Below are 5,000 nucleotides of genomic sequence, written 5' to 3' on the forward strand. Positions count from 1 at the left end.
AAGTCTAATCTATATAAGTAATGTTGAATAAAGCTTATTTTTAATCTTCTTTGAAGGCAGAAAATAGTAAGGTAAAAATAAAGTCCTCTCTATGCTCTGAAGTAACATATAAAAAAAACTAGCAATAAAAAAAATACCAAGTCTTCGTCTTGGAAAATAACAAAATCTAAAAGAAAAATCTTCTTTGTGGAAAATAGTAAAATAAAAAAACCAAGTCTTCACCTTGGAAAATAACAAAATCTAATCTAAAACATCTTAAATAAAGCTTGTCTGTAGTCTTCTTTGTAGGCAGAAAAAAGTACGTTACAGGACTCTCAAACTGATGTATTCCAAAAATAAAGAATTAAAATAACAAATTCTAATCTATATAAGCGCTCTTGAATAAAGCAGTGTAAAAAAAAAAATAGCAATATAAAAAAAACCAAGTCTTCGTCTTGGAAAATAACAAAATCTAAAAGAAAAGAAAAGTCTTCTTTGTGGAAAATAGTAAAATAAAAAAACCAAGACTTCACCTTGGAAAATAACAAAATCTAATCTAAAACATCTTAAATAAACTTATTTGTAATCTTCTTTGTAGGCAGAAAATAGTAAGTTACAGGACTCTCGAACTGATGTAGTCCAAAAATAAAGAATTAAAATAACAAAGACCAATCTATATAAGTGCTCTTGAATAGGCTTCGTGTAAAAAAAATAGCAATAAAAAAATACCAAGTCTTCGTCTTGGAAAATAACAAAATCTAAAAGAAAAGTCTTCTTTGTGGAAAATAGTAAAATAAAAAAACCAAGACTTCACCTTGGAAAATAACAAAATCTAATCTAAAACATCTTAAATAAAGCTGGTTTGTAGTCTTCTCTCGAATTGATGTAGTGCAAAAATAAAGAATTAAAATAACAAAGTCTAATCTATATAAGTGCTCTTGAATAAAGCTTCCTGTAAAAAAATAGCAAAAAAATACCAAGTCTTCGTCTTGGAAAATAACAAAATCTAAAAGAAAAGAAAAGTCTTCTTTGTGGAAAATAGTAAAATAAAAAAACCAAGACTTCACCTTGGAAAATAACAAAATCTAATCTAAAACATCTTAAATAAAGCTTATTTGTAATCTTCTTTGTAGGCGGAAAATAGTAAGTTACAGGACTCTCGAACTGATGTAGTCCAAAAATAAAGAATTAAAATAACAAAGTCTAATCTATATAAGTGCTCTTGAATAAGTTTCGTGTAAAAAAATGGCAATATAATAAAAATACCAAGTCTTCGTCTTGGAAAATAACAAAATCTAAAAGAAAGGTCTTCTTTATGGAAAATAGTAAAATAAGAATACCAAGACTTCACCTTGGAAAATAACAAAACCATCTTGAAAAAAGCTTATTTTTAATCTTCTTTGTAGGCAGAAAATAGTAAGGCGAAAATAAAGTCCCCTCTAAGCTCTAAAGTAACAAATACGACGTGTTAAAAAAAAAAAAACTAACAATAAAAAAAAGAACCAAGACTTCGTCTTGGAAAATAACAATCTAAATTGTGGAAAATAGTAAAATGAAATAAAAACCGACTTCACCTTCGAAAATAACAAAATCAATCTAAAACAAATGACATCTTAAAACAAAACTATTATTTGTTTCGGAGGTTGTCTATGACTGTTCATAGACCGCATAATTTCCACAGAACATTCTCAGAATATCAAGAGAGAAAAGCAGCGTTCTGCGGGAAATCATCTTGGCCAGTGATGTCGTTCTGGGTTTGGTCAGGCCCAGGGAGGTAAGTACCTCGTTATTCTCAAGGGGCCACTTTCCTCTTGCCCCAACCGGGAATCCAAAGAATGTGACCTTGCTAGCCTTCGTCAGCACTTTGACTTGATCACCAAGAGGGGTATAGTACGAAACTTTGTGCGAGGCAGCATCTGACAAGGTATTCTTTGAAAGCTCAAAACGGACGGTGACATCGATCACAACCGCCTCCTCATCTTTTGCAAACACGAGGTCAGGCTTTCTCATCTCTCCCGTCTCGGATATGAACCGTGGCTCTTTGTATACAGACCAGCCCAATCTAGCCGCTTCGTCTGCCAGAATGTTACTGATCTTGTTATGTCGCGCAATTCTTGCTTTCTGTACTGCAGGACATTGACCGAGAATGTGCGAAAGGGACTCGAGTCTGGCAGAGCATTTCCTGCAGGAACGTAAGGCCCCATCTCTGCCTCTGTTCAAGCTTTCTCTTGTTGGGTAAATATTTGCCCTTAGTTGTAGTGCTGCGATAAAGAAGCATTGTTTAAAGCCGCACCATGGCCTCAACCAAGCATTACTGATTCTATCATGCGCAAAGTTTACAATGCCCCTTCCTTGAACCGGCTTTTCGCACCATCTCTGAAATTCATGCTCCCTCCAATCGCAGGGTCTCGGATATACAGGTTCTTTTGACACCGAGTCCCTGAGAACGAATGTTGGGATTGCATCACTGTCACCCCCTGCTCGTACCCACAAATTACGGTATTCTTCCTCCATACCCTGCGAGGACACAATATTACGGGTGATAGCATCGGACGAGTTTGCTATACGTTGCAGCCTTCTAACTTGAACCGAAGGGATTGTTTTTTCCAGTTTCAAGATGGCAAGGCCTCCGTCTCGGGCTCTGGCATATAACAGTCCATCACAAGTTGAAGCGGGAAGGTGGAGCCATCCTTTTACCGCCTTTCTAATCTCTTGGTCCAACCCACGGAGAGTTGATTGCTTGCAGTCCGAGTGGTCTGCAGGATATAACAATCTGGGTAGGGCATAGGCATTGAGTAGTTCAACCTTCTGAGTTGGCTTCAGAGGCGCCTCATCGATTTTCGAGATCCATGTCTTTAGCTGACAATGTAGATCAGGCTGTATAGTGCCAGTCCAAGGGCCAATTTTCAGACCAAGGTATTTCGTTGATTCATCAGGTTGGATCATATGGACATCTTTATTTTTGATAGTCCATGGGTCGCAGTTGTTCACCGTATATGAATCTTTGGTTGGGCTTATCATGAAGCCCTGGCACTTTCTGGCCTGAACCTCCAATCCCGATAGCCCACAAAATGATTCCAAGATCGCTAGATTGGCGGCCATACCAACCCAAGATTCGCTCACCAACACCAAATCATCAGCAAACGCAAGAGCTGTCACGTGGTCGGTATCAATGGAGTACCCAACTCCGTGTGACTCTAGGGTGCATATCAAAGGGTCCATGGCAAGATTGAAGAGCAGGGGTGACATGGGGTCACCCTGTTTGACACCAACACGTATGCTAATTTCTCGAGTCGACTCGCCATTGCTTTTGAACGAGGTCGTACACCGATCGTAGGCGTTCTGGATGATGCCCACCACGTGTTCATCTACTTTCTTGTGCCTTAACACCCATAAAATATGAGCATGCGAAACCGAGTCAAAAGCTTTCGCTATGTCGATAAACATGACAGCCAACGGCCTGTGCAATTTCTTAGCATGTCTCATAAGGTCCTGTAGCACCTTAAGATTTTCAGAGCAGCCAGATGCCGCTATAAAACCACGCTGCCTTGGGTTTAAGGGACAAGCACGAGCAAGACGTGCAGTCATTATTCTGGAAAATAATCTCAGAATCATTGAACCGATCGTTATTGGTCTCCAGTTCCCCAATTCTTTCAGCTTTTCATCGTCCATAACCTTAGGAATAAGAATCGTCCTATTCTTTTTCAACTCTTTGGGAATAATTCCTGTAATCATCCATGCATTAAATAGGGCTGTCAGTGTCCGACCCTCGGGGTCGGCAGCACAGATTGCAGCCCTTGTTAGGCCATCTGGCCCAGCTGCTGACGTTGGTTTAATGGCCCGTATGGCAGTCTGAACTTCCTCCACCGAAATTAGGGGCTCAAAGTATTCGTTATTTGCAACACCTGATGACTTAAATTGGCCCAGGCCATTGAATGGCAACACCTTCTCCCATTTTTCGCAGTAAAAACGATATACATCTGCGTTCGGGATTCGGCATTCATGACGTTCAGTGCCATCCAGGACTAAGGACGCAAGAAGAGAGCGGTTCTTAAAGAAGAGCTTCTGGTGCTTCATGAAGCTTCCTCGTTTTTCCGCTCTCTTCTTCATCCAAGATCGTGTGGGTAATATCCTGGGTTTAATAATGTCGTTCTCGGGTTTTGAACGTTTGCCTTTGTTTTTCACCAATCTCATCGGACAAAGCATCAATGCTGTGGCAGTTTCTACGAGGGCATCATGTTGGCCCTCGCCGTTAAGCCAAGCCTTTATTGCCTCCATTGCAGGCTTTTCCAGGGTCCCAGAATTCTCATTCGTAAGCCGCTCAGCTGCTTGAGCGAGTATGGATGAAGTCCCCGTTGTTACATTTGGTGGGGGAGACAATGTCTCAAGAGGCCTAGAAGAAAAATGTAAGCTGTCTGACATGGGGGCCCCTGTCTTTTTACTTAGGTCCCGTCTCTTGTCAGAGACTTGCTTGTTGGTCTTAGTCCCAAGCGCTTCAGCAATGATCTTATTGATATTCTTTTTCCCCTGAAACTGCAACTCTAGAAGGGCCAGCTGTTCTACTTCCTTCAAAGACCAGCAGCTACGGTGTACCCCTCTCTGCGAGGTACCCTTTATACCATCTTTAATCCTTTCCTCATTACGGGTGACTGGGTGAGCATGCCTCTTGTGCTGCGAAAGGCCACTTAGAGTCGCAAAGCGTGCCTGGCAACATTCACAGACCATTGGTAAGCTTTCCTCAGTTAACTTTATTCCCCCACATTTGGGGGCATGACAGGCAATCGATCGGTGGTTTGAGTTGGTTTTGTCACATTTAGCGCACTTAAACACCAGAGGAATGTCTCTGTGTTTGATGTTAAAATGTGCAACAAGTTCGGATGCTTTGCCCATGTGTTGTTTACAGATAACGCATATATACTCCAGACTAGGCAGTACAACCGTGATAGTTCCCTTGGTGTCAATGGGAAACTTTCCCAACACGGGTTCCTCAGCCGATATGTCGAGGAAGGACTCCTCCACAT

The sequence above is a fragment of the Petromyzon marinus genome, unplaced genomic scaffold (assembly GCF_048934315.1).
Source record: "Petromyzon marinus isolate PM22_M1 ecotype Great Lakes invasive population unplaced genomic scaffold, UKy_Petmar_22M1.pri1.0 PM_G_Scaffold_128, whole genome shotgun sequence".
Classification (NCBI taxonomy): Eukaryota; Metazoa; Chordata; class Hyperoartia; order Petromyzontiformes; family Petromyzontidae; genus Petromyzon; species Petromyzon marinus.